The sequence below is a fragment of the Mobula birostris genome, chromosome 18 (genome assembly GCF_030028105.1).
Source record: "Mobula birostris isolate sMobBir1 chromosome 18, sMobBir1.hap1, whole genome shotgun sequence".
In the NCBI taxonomy this organism is placed as follows: Eukaryota; Metazoa; Chordata; class Chondrichthyes; order Myliobatiformes; family Myliobatidae; genus Mobula; species Mobula birostris.
Genome location: NC_092387.1, coordinates 61,655,383 through 61,670,812, shown reverse-complemented (window position 1 = coordinate 61,670,812; position 15,430 = coordinate 61,655,383). Strand labels below are relative to the sequence as shown.

General features: G+C 47.1%; 1 protein-coding gene across 5 annotated transcripts in view; it reads left to right on the top strand.

The window, feature by feature from the left end:
* igf1ra (insulin-like growth factor 1a receptor) overlaps nucleotides 1-15,430 on the top strand; it is a 311,540-nt gene that overhangs the window by 127,524 nt on the left and 168,586 nt on the right. Inside the window, exon 1 of one of the 5 annotated variants that reach the window (XM_072282804.1) lies at nucleotides 955-1,027. The exons of 3 other annotated variants lie outside the window; for them this stretch is intronic. The gene's annotated coding sequence lies outside the window, so the exon portion shown is untranslated. Of the gene's footprint in view, nucleotides 1-954; nucleotides 1,028-1,706; nucleotides 1,864-15,430 lie in introns of those variants that run through there. One more of the 5 variants, XM_072282803.1, reaches the window with a different exon arrangement.

Here is a 15,430-nt window from a genome sequence, read left to right as displayed (position 1 = left end):
CCTGCTCTGGCACTCCCCCTTTGCCACCTGTCCAACCTCCACCCTCGCCATTCCCAGCATCCTTTGCTCCCACTAGACTTACCACATGCTCTCCACTCCACTGTGTGAAAGTCTTAGGCGCCCTAGTTATATACTGCATATGAACCTAAGACTTTTTACACAGTTACTGAATGAAAGGTAGGTTTGTTTACACAGAGTGGTGGGTCCCTGGAGTGATGATTGTCGAACCAGATACATTTGGGACTTTTAAGAATCGTTTAGATAGGCATGTGAATATGATTAAAAATGCAGGATATGAACGTTGTGCAGGCAGACGAAATTAGTTTAGTTGGCCATTTGATTTTATCGGCTCTGCACATAATTGTGGGCCGGGGGCCTGTTCTTGTGCTGTCCTATGAACCCTATTTCTAGGCAACACTCCAAGTACAAGCTTGGCCAAGAGTCGGTTCATGTCTCCTGGTGGACAGGGGTGGTGAGACTTGGGAGTTGAGCTTTGGACATCAACAGAACAAAGCATCTTTGCTTCAGTTTGAAGTTTAAAGCAGAGGGCGGCTGGAGCTCTGACTGCTTCGTGTCGAATGGCAACTTTTTCCTCCTTTCTGAAGATGCAGGCTAAGCCGGGACTAAAATTTCAGCCACTGAGACCATCACCAACTGCCCAGATCTCCACTGCTGAGCTTGTACTGTAGGGCGGAGGCAGCGTGAGGCAAACCAGGTTAGTTGCTAAGGACGGTGGCTTGTGGTGGAACATATGACAAATCATGCTTCTGCCAAAAGAATTTTACCCCACAGGAGTACAAGAGTAAGGAAGTCCTGTTAAAGATTAACATTATTTGTCACATGAACATCAGAGCACGCAGTGAGATGTGTCATTTGCGTCAAATCACATCTGCAAGGAATGTGCTGACCGGCCCGTACGTGTTGCCTTGTTTCTGGTGCCAACCTGGCATACTCACAACCTACTAGCCCTGATTTGTATGACTTTGGAATGTGCGAGGAAACTGGAACACCTGGAGGAAATATACAGGTCTTGGGGGGAACGTACAAACTCCTTACAAACAGCGGAGGAACTGAACCTGGGTGGCGGGCGCTACAAGAGCATTGTACTTACGGCTACGTTAATGGAAGTTACTTGTACTTCTGAATGCTAAAGAGGTCAAGGGAAGTGGTGTTGAAGTGGATGATCTGCTGTGGCTGTGTTGAATGGCCTACTTCTACTCTGTCTGAAGCACTCTGTCCTGCGTTTAACCTCTTACCATGGGGCAGCCCCTCGAGCTTGTTCTTGGATTCGGTTATGGCTAATCCACCCTACCTTCTACCTACCTCAGTTCCTTTGCTTTTAGTCGTCTGATCCTATCCTAAATGTAAACATTTTAATGGATTCTAAAACACCTTCTGGACACCACCCACCTCCCTCACAGCCTGTCTCTGGCCACCCCCTTATCCCTCTTGGCATTACCTCCTTTCAGTGTGTGTGTGTGTGTGTGTGTGTGGCTACCTGTCTGTTGCCTGCCTGCACTCTCTCACTCACTGTGTCTGTCGCTATCTGCAGCATTCACTGCCTGTCTCCCTCTCCTCCCTCTCCTCCCTCTCCTCCCTCTCCTCCCTCTCCTCCCTCTCCTCCCTCTCCTCCCTCTCCTCCCTCTCCTCCCTCTCCTCCCTCTCCTCCCTCTCCTCCCTCTCCTCCCTCTCCTCCTCCTCTCCCCCTCTCCCCCCTCCCTCTCCTCCCCCTCCCTCTCTCCCCCTCTCTCGGTGGTGAATGCTTCTCTTTTGTATAACGCTGAGGACTGTTTGAAACACGATTTGGCGCCCTTGAAGAGGGAACCCACTAACAATATGTTGTTAGGCACATTTGCCTGAAAAGTGAGTGGGTTTTCTTTTCCTTTGAGCTTTTGAAATGTAAAAAAATAAGTGGGAGTCTTTTTCTAAGTTGATGAGAAGGTGTTTTGCGTGTGGGTTGCTGGCAAGTACTTTGTGTTGTGTTTCATTTGCAGCCAGAATCTAGTTTTTGGCCCCGGGTTAGACTAAGTGTTTTTCCATTCTTCCTTTTCGTGCATTTAACTCGAGTTTTTATTTGCATTGAGAGCATCACTTTTATTCATTCAGATGAAGGAAGTTGGGGAGCAGTGGAGAATTGTTTGTGATTGGTTACCTTTGCTGCGTGAATGCATTCACCGGAGAAGCGTACTGGTAGACATGAAGCAGCCTCTTTATTGGACGAAACAGGGTATAGCAGGCATCATACTGCGACCCTTTCTGGAAAAGGTCTGCTTGTCCCAGCCCTACTCATTTTATGTGCTAAAGATCAAAGAAAAATTCAGGGCAATTCAAACAAATCCATATTTACAATGCTCACTTTTGACTACACACCCCTTTCACACCTCCCTGCTTCACACCCATACTACAGTCACCCAAATACACACAAGTAACAAATTTAAATCAGTGTTGTCTACGTATTGTTCAGAGTTGCATTTTAGATTTAAACTTCAATGCATATTCAGATCTGAAGGTTGGTTACTGAAGTCAGTATTCGCTTTATGTCCTAACCCCAAAAATGCCCTAGCATTTCTGTGGCTTGCTCTTTTGTCATCATTTGTATTTGTTAGTAAAACACCACTTTTGAATGCTAATTAAGAATTAAGTAATTTCTTATATATTCACCACTCTGCTGGGCCGGCTGGTGGCGCAGTGGCATCAGCGCCGGACTTCGGAGCAAAGGCTCCCGAGTTTGAATCCAAGTCGGGCCACCCCCGCCGAGCACGCTTTCCATCCGTGCCGGGTTGAACGTCAAGCTAGCCACTCGGCCTCGTAAAAAAAAGCAAGGGTCGAGTCAGGAACGTTCATATCGTGACCCGGTTAATCCGAAAGGAGACCAATCCTGACACTACGCGCCAGACAAGAATGGCTGATTGCCTGGTGCGACACGCTAGGAAGGACTCTGCTGTGAAATGCAATTTAGAGGAATCCAGTTTGCTCTCCAGATTCACTGCCACACCTTCGGCACCATCAGGATGTGGAATGTTCTTCACAGCTAATTAGAATAGTGATTGGTAAAATGGTTACTGATTGGTATGCAGCAAGCTCTCGCAGACTGCAATCAGGTGATGCCCAGATCTATTTTAATGGTTGATTGAGGGTTAAATATGGTCCAGACTGATGGACTTTGGGAGAGCAGAGAGTTTTACACGTCCCTTCAATAGTGCAGCAGCTATTTAACTTCGTTGCAGAACACCACCCTTTGAATTAGCATTGGCTTCGGTTTATTACGGTTCCATCTACCGAGATCAATAAAAAGCTTTTGATTTGCTGGCCATCCAGATGGGTCATGCTGTGTATCAGTACACAGAGGTAGTGCTGTTAGAGCGTTTTTGGGGTTAGGACATTTAGCAACTAACTTCAGTCATCAATCTTCAAATCTGAATATAGACTGTAGATTAAATTTGAAATGCAGCTCTGAACAATGGGTTCCTAAAAGCCATGAATCACAGTTAATGGGAAGACCAGACAATGCTGATTAAAATGCATTTAGGTGTCTGTGATGTGGGTGCAAAGCAGGATGTGTGAAGTTTATGTGTAGTTCAAAGAAAACATTGTGGAGGCATTGTAAATATGGAATTGTCTTTTGATCTTTAGCACACAAAATGTTGTGGAGCGTTGGGTCAAGCAGGACTCTTGTTCTGAAAGGGGTCTCGATATGATACCTACTGTGATCAATTTGTCGATTAAAAAGACTGCTTTATATCTGTCAGTACTTCTCTCCCGTGACTTTGTTCATGCAACAACAGCGCCAGAGGGCACAATAACAGAATGTTAAATATAGTTACAGAGAGTGTGCAATGCAGGTAGACAAATCAAGTGCAGAGACCACAACAAGTCAAGTTTATTGTCATTTAACTATATACATGTATATAACGTATATAACCATATAATGCATATAGAAAAGTTTCTCTGAACCAGAGTGTATATAACAGTAGTACATGGAACAGATTAACCAGTGACACTTTGAATATAATGCGGCAGGGAGTTTAGAAGCCTACTGACCTGGAGGAAGAAACTGTTTCTCATCCTGACCGTTCTTGTTTTTATGCATCATAGTCTCCTGCCTAATGGTAGGAAGTCAAAGATGATGCTGGATGGATGGGTGGGATACTTAATAATGCTAAAGGCCCTTAATAGTAACAAAGTCTACTCGGTGATCAACAGTTGTGGCAGTTGAACCCAAAACCTTCAGACGTGAGACTGATATCTAGTGCTGTGAAATGTTTTTAAGGAAAGACATGCAAAGTAATTACTCTGTTGTCTTCATAATTCAATACTCTGCACATTGTCTTTGGAAAATCCTTCTATAATTTTATTGCCTAGATCTCCTGTCTGTTCTCCTAAACAGGAAATTATCACCCATCCTTTATCTGAAAGTCATTGTTTGAAATATAAGGCATAATGGAGGTGAACCCAGTTATTGATGTTGAATCTTTCCCAATGTCATTGGATGTATTGGCACTAGTCGAGTGTGGCTAACTGGATCCAAGATGCGGCTAATGGCATCACTGGCTGATAATTAGGGCACTTAACTGTCGTTGGCCTTGTAATGTGAAGGCTCACATTGCCTGAGAAACCAGAGTGAATTTTGATTGTTCATTGCTGAAACATGAAAAAAAAACGAGAACACGCTTTCTAATTTTGGACTTTGCTTGGCTACTGAGCAGTGGTAGATGTTTGGAATCAATAATTGATTCAGTTGAAGGTCGTTCAACCATTTGTGACATAAAATCAGTTATTCAGTAATTGAAAGTTTAAAAAAAAGCATTTCTGGAAAACTGAAATAAAAAACAGAAAATGCTGGAAACCAGCAGGTCAAGCACTGTCTTTGGGGTGGGGAGAGAAACTAATGAAGGTTTTATATGGAAGACACAATGGGCTATTGGAAGTGTTTTGAAGAACGGGGCAAATGGACCAATATGGTGCTGAAGGGTGGAGTGGTCTCTAATGTATTGAGGTTCAGGAGTCATTACTAATTGTTGCAGATATTCTCCCCTCCCTTTTTACTGAGCACCAGTGGAAGGACTAATCTATGTCTCTGATATCTCACTAGTTTTTACAGATACCCTTCAGAAAGCATACTCTCTGGATTGGATAACTCAAGTATGGCAATTTGTCTCCCTGAGACGGCAAGAAATTGTAGAGTTGTTGTCGGCATAGCTCTGCCCATCACGCAAACCAACCGTTGACACCACCAGCATCCCTTCTGTTGACTCCATCTGCACTTCCCACTGCTTCAGGAAAACAGCAAATATAAGCCTTCTTCTCCAGCCTTTTACCTTTTCCAACCACTAGGCTTCACCTATCACCTTCTCCTTCCCCTTCTCCCAACTGTTTATTCTGACGTCGCCCCCCCCCCCTTCATTTTCAGTCCTGATGAAGGGTCTCGGCCTGAAGCGTTGACTGTTTATTCATTTCCATAGATGCTGCCTGACTGGCTGAGTTCCTCCAGCATTGTGTGTGTGTTGCTCTGGATTTCCAGCACCTGCAGACTTTCTCATGTTTGAAATATAATCGAGGACCCTTCCCACCCAGTCATTGACTTTTCTTCTCCCTCCCATCAGGCAGAAGATGCACAGTGTGCGGCCAGGATCAAAGACAGCCTTGACCCTGCTGTTATAAGACTCTTGGATAGCTCTCTTATGTAGCAAAGATCTCTCTGTCTACTTCGTATGGCCCTACACGTTGCCTACTTGTACTGCACTGTCTCTCTAACTGTAACTCTATAGTTTGTGTTGTCTGCACCCATGCTTTAGTACTTTAGGGCCAGCACAATAGCGTAGCGGTTAGTGTAATGTTTTACACTGCCAGCGATCAAGATTCAGTTCCTTCCCTTGTCTGGAAGGAGACTGTATGTTCTCCCCATGACCCCTTGGATTTCCTGTGGGTGCTCCAGTTTCCTCCCGTATTCCAAAGATGTATGGGTTTGGGTTAGTAAGTTGTGGGCAGGGCATGCTATGCTGGTGCTGGAAGCATGGAGACAGTTTCAGGCTGCCCCCATCACGTCCTTGGACTGTATTTGCTGCTGATGCCAGTGATTCATTTCATTGTATGTTTTGAGATACATGTAATAAATAAAGATAACATTTAAAGTGTACCTTAATGTACTTGCGTATGGAGTGATCTGTTTGGATTGCATGCAAGTAAAATCTTTTTGCCAAGTGACAATGATAAATTAATAACCGTACAACGTGATACAGAGTGGAGTCCAAAAGCAGAGGATGATGGCAAGTGGAGAGCAGTGTTTGAAAAGTTGCCTGCTTCTCGTTTCCCCTTGTGGGAGTTTACTGTGTGGTGTTCTTCTTCAGCCCCTGAACAAATCATGGTCTCCCTGGGGGCTTTGCTGTTGCTTGCATGGTGGGTGACGGGAAGGTTAATGCTTTTTACTGGAGCAGGCGGGTTGATGTATTGCTGCTGCGTGTGTGTGGGAGGGCTGCGTGTGTTTGGGGTTCTAACGTTCTTCCTGTCGTTCATTCTTTGGAGTTTTTCCTCTGTGTCATGGATGTGTGCTGAGAATTAAGAATTTTGGGTTCTATATTGTATATATTCTCTGGTGTGGCCAAGTGGTTAAGGCATTGGACTAGCGACCTGAAGGTCATGAGTTCGAGCCCCAGCCGAGGGAACGTGTTGTGTCTTCGGGCAAGGTACTTAATCACATAGTGCTCTGCGAAGACACTGGTGTCAAGCTGTATGGGTCCTAATGCCCTTCCCTTGGACAACATTGGTGTCGTGGAGAGGGGAGACTTGCAGCATGGGCAACTGCTGGTCTTCCATACAACCTTGCCCAGGCCTGTATCCTGGAGAGTGAAGACTTCCCAGGCGCAGATCCATGGTCTCGCAAGACTAACGGATGCCTTTATTTATTTAAATAGAAGCTTTGGACTTTTGAACCATCTCCCCTACTGGGGCGTAGGCTGCCAACAGCAGCTCGTCAGAGTCCTCGGTCCTGGGCTGTTCTTCCTCTCGCGGAGATGAGGTCTTTGGTGTTTCTGTATTGCTGGTCTTTCACAGGGTGGGGTTGCTAGCCCGGTGTCCGGCCTTCCTGCTTGTTGCAGCCGGGTGTGAGACCGTCCATGATGCAGTTTTGCCATGTGTTGCAGAGCGAAAATGAAGTCAGTCAGACCTGGCCGATGGTGTCGTGGAGACTTTTTGTTTGAGGTGTAAGAGGGAGCATGAAGGGCCCCCCTGAGTTGGCTGGTTCCAGAGGATCCCCACAGCTGAACAGACGGGAGAGAGTCCTTGGGGAGAGGGAGTTGATTTTAAATGGGATGGGGGGGTGGTGAAGGAAACTCCTCCTCCCTTCAATCCAGCTGCGTTACGATGAGCCCTGTGATCAGATGGCATCTGCGGCTTGGCAGCTGCAGTATATTAAGTTGCAATGTTGCTAGGCTACCATTTTATGAATGATTCCACAGATTGAGGGGAGGGCGTACGTTGAGATTGGAGGGGGTTTGCAGTTTTAAACACCCGTTGTGAATTAACATAGCCTTTAACTGACGTGCTAAATTGCGCCTGTTTCTAATGGTGATCTCGTGATTCCCAGCCGCACGCAGTGTTAAGGATGGCTGGGAGTTCGCTGCATGGAGAAGGGTCAGGGTTGGTGAGTTTGGAAAGAATTTTGTGGGAGATTTACTTTGAGATGGTGACGACAGTGTTGGATTGGCTCATATTTCTCAAAAACCACTGATTTTTGTTTTGCGCTGTGGACATACTTAAATCACAACATGCCCCTAGTTAAAGACACACCATTCATAATAACTCAGATTTATGGACCATGTAACTCACTCCAGCACCCCCCTCCCAAAAGAAAAATTTACATGGGAATAAAAACTAATTCGTGAAGTTTTATACAAGTTGAGCCATTTCGAGGTAGAAATTTACCTAAAGCCGTGCGTTGTTACAGAGTTAACCATGTGTTTGGTTTAACATTGCAAAACTGTTTGCTGCTTCAGATTAATTGGGAGGTTCATAACAGAGTTGTGACTGCAGTTGTGAACTCCAGAGAACTGTACTTGAGACAGAATCATTGTGTTACCCAGCATGGAAACTGTGTTCCAAACAGGACCATCTCAGTCGAGAATCGTCTTTGGCATGTTGACCCATTTCCCTCAAATACTTTCCTATCCATGTACCTGTCCAAGTATCTTTTCCAAGAGCCTATTCTATGTTCTTTTTAGTTTTAGCCTGTCCCTGTGCTGTACTGTTCTATGTTTTTCGATGGTATCAATGTGCCTGCCTCTGACAGCTCATTGTATATACTAACCATCCTCTGTTTGAAGCAGTCTCTCTTAATTCTTCCCGGTCTCACTTTAAACCCATGTCCTCTGCTTCTTGATTTCCCAACTTTGTGGGAAAAAGACTGAGTGCATTCATCCAAACTTACCGCCTCTTGATTTTATCCATCTCTTTAAGATTACCCTTGATAAAATGCAACACACACAGAACACTGGAGGAACTCAGCAGGCCAGGCAGTATCTATGGAAATGAATAAATTGAATGTTTCGGGGCGAGAGCCTTCATCGGGACTGGGTAAGAAGGGGAGAAGTCAGAGTAAGGTGGTGGGTGGAGAGCTGGAAGAAATACAGATTGGTAGGCAATATGTGAAACCAGGGGAAGGGGTGAAGTAAAGAGCTGGGAAGTCGACTGATGAAAGAGATAAAGGGCTGGAGAAGGGGGAATGTGATGGGAGAGGACAGAAGACCATGGAAAAAGGGAAGGGGGAGGAGCACCAGAGGGAAGTGATGGGTCAGGAAGGAGATGAGGTGAGAGAGGGAAACGGGAGTGGTGGTGGGGGGGGGGGGGGCGGGAATTACCAGAAGTCTGAGAAATCGATATTCATGCCATCAGGTTGGAGGCTATCCAGACAGAATATAAGGCGTTGCTCCTCCAACAGGAATGTGGCCTCATCGTGGTAGAAGAGGAGGCCATGGACTGGCATGTCAGAATGGGAATTGGGAAGTAGAATTGAAATGGGTGGCCACTGAGAGATCCTGCTTTTTGTGGCGGCAGAGTGAAGGTGCTCGGCCGTGCCCTTCATTAAAAGCCAGGGCTGGCACCGTGCCTCTTTCCCCCTAACCCACTGGTCCTGAGGCAAACTTTAACACCAATGTTTCCGTCATCTCTACGGTGTTTCAGTTTCCTGCAGAGAGCCACTTCTGTTCAAACCTGTTGAGGAAACAGGTGTTACTGAAAAGATGACAATGGGTTGCTCAGGTCATGTCACGATGATAGATGGTGATGTTCGGATTATAACGGTTTAGAGTTTGCGTCAGTAAACAATTACCATAATTATTTATACATTTGTTTCCTCCCTCCCCTCTTAAGTGGTGAGAATGGCCCCTTTAAGCTTATTTCTGATTGCCCATAGAGAAAAAAATGATAACTGCTTGCTTTGTTGTTGCCAAACCACAGTGTTCTCATAAGACTAGACATTTATATTAAGTAGACGAGCATTGCAGCAGGAGGGGGAGAACTATTTCCTCTTACTGTAACCTAATATTCTGCAGAAATAGAAATCCTTTGGAAAAATGTGGCTGTTCTTGGGATAAGTACATGCTTTGGGAAGATGGAGAGTGGAATGTATTCCAGTTTAACTTCCCCGGTGCTTGGCTAGGGGTTGACGTTGGGGTGCTGACTCGCTGGGATGGTCTGTGAGCTTCGGCTGTCAGTGATCTTGAGTTAAAGGGTTCAAAGCTCACCTGGAGACTCAACAGTCTTTGCAGAACGGAGGGAGTGCTGCAGAGTCAGGGGCGCAGTCTTTTCAGTGACATCAGTTATCCCCTCCCACCCAACTTACAGACTGTCGTAGCAGGCCAGGCAGCATCTCTAGGAAGAGGTACAGTCGACGTTTCGGGCCGAGACCCTTTGTCAGGACTACTGCGTTCACCAGCAACTTTTAAGTGTGTTGCTTGAAATTCCAGCATCTGCAGATTTCCTCGTGTTTGCGTTCCAGACTGTTGTGTTTACTTTGTGCTACCTCAGTGTCCGGGCATGATGAACTGATCTGTCTGGGTGGCATGCAAAACGAGGTTTGTCACTGCGCATGTGACAATAATAAACCGAACGGCCGATGTTAAATGAAATTCAGATTCATTTATTTATCATGTCGGCAACATACATTGACCAGTGTTTGCATTAACAAGCAACACAACCTAAGGATTTAAGATGGTGGTGGATCTCGGTGGCTCACATTGAGACGTCTGATGTTGTGGTGTTCACCGAGCTTGGCGGTTAGCTTGCAGGCGTTTCATCACCGGTCGTGGTGACATCAGTGCGCAGTTGTTCGTGTTTCCCTCTGGGAGTGCTTGCATTTATATAGGCCCCCGTTCACTTGCCTTGGTCCTGATTGGCCACCCCTTCAATTGACCTTTGAATTCTATTGGTTTGCATTTCCTTGGCTCTAAGGATACCACTTTAACTGGTACACCATGGAGGTCCTGACGCAGGCAAACACGAAGGAGGCACGAGAATTTTTACAAGCGTGGTTCTCTTCTGATAAGTCTGTGAACAAATATATTAACATTGACGCTATATATGTATATGTATGTGTGTGTGTGTGTGTGTGTGTGTGTGTGTATATGTATATATATAAACATACAAACCCCTTAGAGTCATAGAAATGCGAGCCAATAGAATTGAAAGGTCAATCAGGGCTGAGGCAAGCAAACGGGGGCCGAAGTGCGAGGACTGGCAGACAGAAACACCAACAACTGTGCACTGAGGGCGTCACCTCGACTAGTCTGCAAGCTAATTGCCAAGCTTGGTGATCCCACCGCAATGTCACATCACAAGCTTTGGATGTTCTGGGTTAGCTGGCAAAGGTCGCTGCACTTTGCAGTGCCAACACAGCATGTCCACGGTGTTCAGTTGGGCAACACAGACAACAAGAACGCAACAACAGCAAAACACGCGGTCGCAGGGAGAACGTGCAGACTGACCCCGGGTGGCTGGCACTGTAAAGTGTTACTCTAACCGTGATGCAACTGTGCCAAGATCCGAAAGGGGGTCATGTGAGTGTTTCAAAGTGGATTATGCTGTTTTCTCGGTTTGGTGTTGTGGGACAGACTACGCTAACAGCAAGAGGAAATCTGAGCCAAGATCACGGACTGGAGGTGGGGTAGAGGGGTGGGCAGTTGTTTCTGTCATCTCGCCTTAGCACTCACCCACCCCTCCGACCAAATCTGCAGACTGCTAATGCAACAGCCTCACAGTAGGATACCGCCATGTGAAGGCGGTTACATGGGCTACCCTGGACCAGTGGTGTCTGTGTAAGCGCTTGTGGCCGGGGGTGGGGGTCTGGCGCAAACTTGGCCCAGACACACTTAACCATGGGAAATGGGAAGCAAAACACCACAGGTGCTGGGAATCGGAAGCTGGATTCGCTCTGGCAACCAGCCTGCCTACCCCGTTGCCCCCTGGCTATCCCGGCAGAAGAAGCTGACAGTCGAAAAAGCTGGAATGCTAGCACATGGCGACTGCACCACCAGTGGTTTAGTTTGTAGTTTCCAACTGTTGACCCATATGAATGGGTCTTCCTCTATCCGCCATCTTCCCCCACCGACCCAACCAGCAGCCAGAGGCTTGTGGTGATAGTCATTTAGAAGTGATCGTGCCTGCACACAGCCCCATGTTATAAGTCAGTTATGTTGCTTTGTATGGAAGTATTATTGCCCTGGAGAAGAATACATGGTGAGTGGGTGACGTGTCCAGCAGTAATATTGAAGGGCAAGGACTTTGGCTGTGGTAGTGAGAGGTTATTGCTGTCAGGGAGGATTGCAAGGGCTGAGGTGAGGGTAGTGATCCACTCTGGTACAGGTGAGTTGGGATTGTGAAGGGAAAAAAAACAAATGTACAATGATTAAGAGAGGATGAGGTAGCACCGTTGGGCAGAATGAGGATCAGAAGCAGGTTCATCGTCACTAACATAAATTTGTTGTTTTGCGGCAATAGGGCCAAAGACTAATAACAAGGTAGTGTTCATGGTTTCATGCACCGTTTAGAAAACTGATGGCGGAGAGGGAACATTGTGTGTGGGTCTTCATACTCCTGTATCTCCTCTCCCATGGTAGTAATGCGAAGAGGGCATATCCTGGATAGTGAGAGGCTTCAATGATAGATGCTGCCTTTTTGAGGCACTGCCTCTTCAAGATACAGTATCCTCAATGATGGGGAGGGTTATGTCCACGATGGAGCTAGTGAAGTCAACAGCCTCTTGCAGTCCTGTGCACGGGACTCTCCATACCCAGGTGGTGATGGATCCAGTCAGAATGCTTTCCACGGTACATCTGTAGAAATCTGCTAGATAGCAGAGCGGCTACGTCACATCACCCAGCTCTTGGATTCATTCATTCCCCCCAGTGCTGTTTGGAGTTTGTCTGTGTTTCCTCTGAGTGCTGCACTTACCTACCATGCCGCAGAAATACAGGTCAGTAAATTGGCCGCTGTAAATCGCCCGAAATGTGTAGGTGAGGGGTAGAATGTGAGGGAGGGAGGGAGCTAATGGGAACATTCAGAGGTAAACTACGATTAGTTAAGATGTTTGAGGGTTAACATGGACACGATAGGCTCTCGGGCCTGTTCCCCTGCTCTATAATTCCCCGACCATTAATAGAGGCAGCTTTGAGGCAATGTTCCACTTGTCAGGGAGTTTGGGAGAAACTTCTTGCAGCGAATGGTGTGAATGTTGAACTGTTCCACAGGAGAGGATGAGGCAGTGGTACTGATACACTTCCTGGGAAGCTGGATAAACGTGAATGAGAACCAGAGGCAGCACCAGGGGGACGGGACTAATATCAAACTGCTTGACCCGATACCCCTTTCATCCGGTCTCTCTGCAGTTTATGCTTCATTCCATTTCGGTACTCGGCTCTTCAGGTCTCCTTCCCTCAGAATAACGGAAGGTGAACCTTGGTGAGTGGTTTTAATTTCGATCAACACACATCAAAGTTGCTGGTGAACGCAGCAGGCCAGGCAGCATCTCTAGGAAGAGGTACAGTCGACGTTTCGGGCCGAGACCCTTCGTCAGGTCTAACTGAAAGAAGAGATAGGAAGAGATTTGAAAATGGGAGGGGGAGGGGGAGATCCAAAATGATAGGAGAAGACAGGAGTGGGAGGGATGGAGCCAAGAGCTGGACAGGTGATTGGCAAAAGGGATATGAGAGGATCATGGGACAGGGGGCCCAGGGAGAAGGAAAAGGGAAGGGGAGCCCAGAGGAAGATGGAGAGCAGGCAAGGAGTGATTATGAGAGGGACAGAGTGACAAAAAAGAAAGAAAGAGAAGAAAGAGAAAGAAAATAAATAGATAGATAAATAAGGGATGGGGTAAGAAGGGGAGGAGGGCATTAACGGAAGTTAGAGAAGTCACTGTTCATGCCATCAGGTTGGAGGCTACCCAGACAGAATGTAAGGTGTTGTTCTTCCAACCTGAGTGTGGCTTCACCTTGACAGTAGCTGAGGCAGTGGATAGACATATCAGAATGAGAATGGGATGTGGAATTAAAATGTGTGGCCACTGGGAGATCCTGCTTTCTCTGGCGGACAGAGAATTTCGATATTCGGTCTTGTGTTTGAGAGACCACAGCATTCTTCTGCTGCCATTTTGACTCCTTGTTGGCTGTTGATAGCAAAGTGTGCACCTTCAGTTGACAGGACTCATTTTCTCCCACTCATTGGCAGGTGGGGTGGGGGGGTGGTCACCCACCTCAGTAATTTCCCTCTGTAGTCCTTGGGGAAGCACAGCAAGTAAAGCCATTGTCGCACACTCCAACTGCCTGGATTTGGTCCACATCTCCAACGCTGTCTGTGTGAAGTCTGTATGTTCTTCTTGTCAGTGTGTGAGTTTCTCCCAGGAGCTATGGTTCTCTCTCAGCAACGTGTAGGGTGTTCTAGCCCTAGTGGTGGACTACGGTCAATGTGGATGATGGAGACACACACGTTCTGCAGATGCCGGAATCCGGAGTAGCAAACCAAACACGGGTGGAACTCAACTGGTCAGGCAGCATCTGTGCAAGTAAATGGACCATTGACGTTTCAGGTTGTGACCCATCTCATGAGCTGTGTTGGGGTCAGTTAGTTGCTGAAGAGGCTGTTGGGGGGGGATAGGAGACTTGTATCTGTGGGTGTTGGGGTGGACAGGGGGTGTAGGTCAGTGTGAAGGCTCGGATTCCTCATTGGGTCTGGGTGGGCCATTCCCAAGGATGGACACCGGCGCTGCCTCAACGGCTCCATCGGGCATTGTCATCCAACATGAGAATGCCCCATACCTCCCCGCCCCCCCCCCCCCACCCACCCCACCCCAGCCAAGCTTTCTACCTTTTGAATGGAGGGCCATATTTGAAAACCGAGTGGTTCCTCCCACTCCGGTTTCATCATATCCCCACATTTCAGTGACTTTAAGTGTGCAGGAGCCTTTCCTTTCCCATTGAACCTTTGCGATCTCAGTGACCTTTCCTTTTCCCCTGGTAGCTGCTGGGCCAAGCCAGGCAGCCGCGGGATCTCCCCCGTGGTGGTTTCATGTTTCATGAATGTTTCGGCACAGACTAGATGGGCCAAAGAGCCTGTCTCTGAGCTGTACTGGTCTACAATTCTATGATTTGGAGAGGCGGAAGTGAGAAGGTGCAGGGTTCATGGTGGGTTGTGTGGGTATGGCAGGTCGATAACTATGGGACCGGCCACTAAGACCCTCCGATTTGTAGCTTTACAACTGGGCGGGTGGAGCAGAGGGGGTTGGTGCTACAGGAAGGAAGAGAAAAGGCTCAGCCATACAATGAATAGTTGGAATTCCACTGAGCATACCACGCAGGACTTGGCATGTAGTTCACTTTCCCATTAATAAGCTACTAAATGGTGGCCCTTTGTCTTGCTGGTTGTCGGCAGTCAGGAATCCATTGATTGTATCTGGGCACACTGCCTAGCCTTGCCCAGCCCCCAACCTCCTTCCTCTGCCCCCCCTCCCACCACCCCTTAGCTTTCAGCTCTCCTACCAAGCCCCCATCCTTCCCCTGTAATCTTGTGAGTTTATTCAGGCATTTTGGGTTTCCAAATCAGATTATTACTCAAATTCCTGCCCAAAGATTTCCTGGACAGGGATTAATGATTCGCCATCAGGACTGGGAATGGAACTTTCTTCCCTCCATCCCTTGCCCCCAAACTTGTGACCATGGTTGAATCCGACCATATTGTTGGGCGCCATGTTAGTGTGACATTATTACAGCCCAGGGCATCAAAGTTCAATTCCGGTGTCTGGTGTCAGAGTTCATAGTTCAATTCCAGTGTCCGGTGTCAGCCCAGTGTCTCAGCGTTCGGGGTTCAGTTCCGGTGTCCGGTGTCAGAGTTCAGAGTTCAATTCCAGTGTTCTCTGTAAGAAAGTTTATATGTTCTTCGTGCGCGTGGG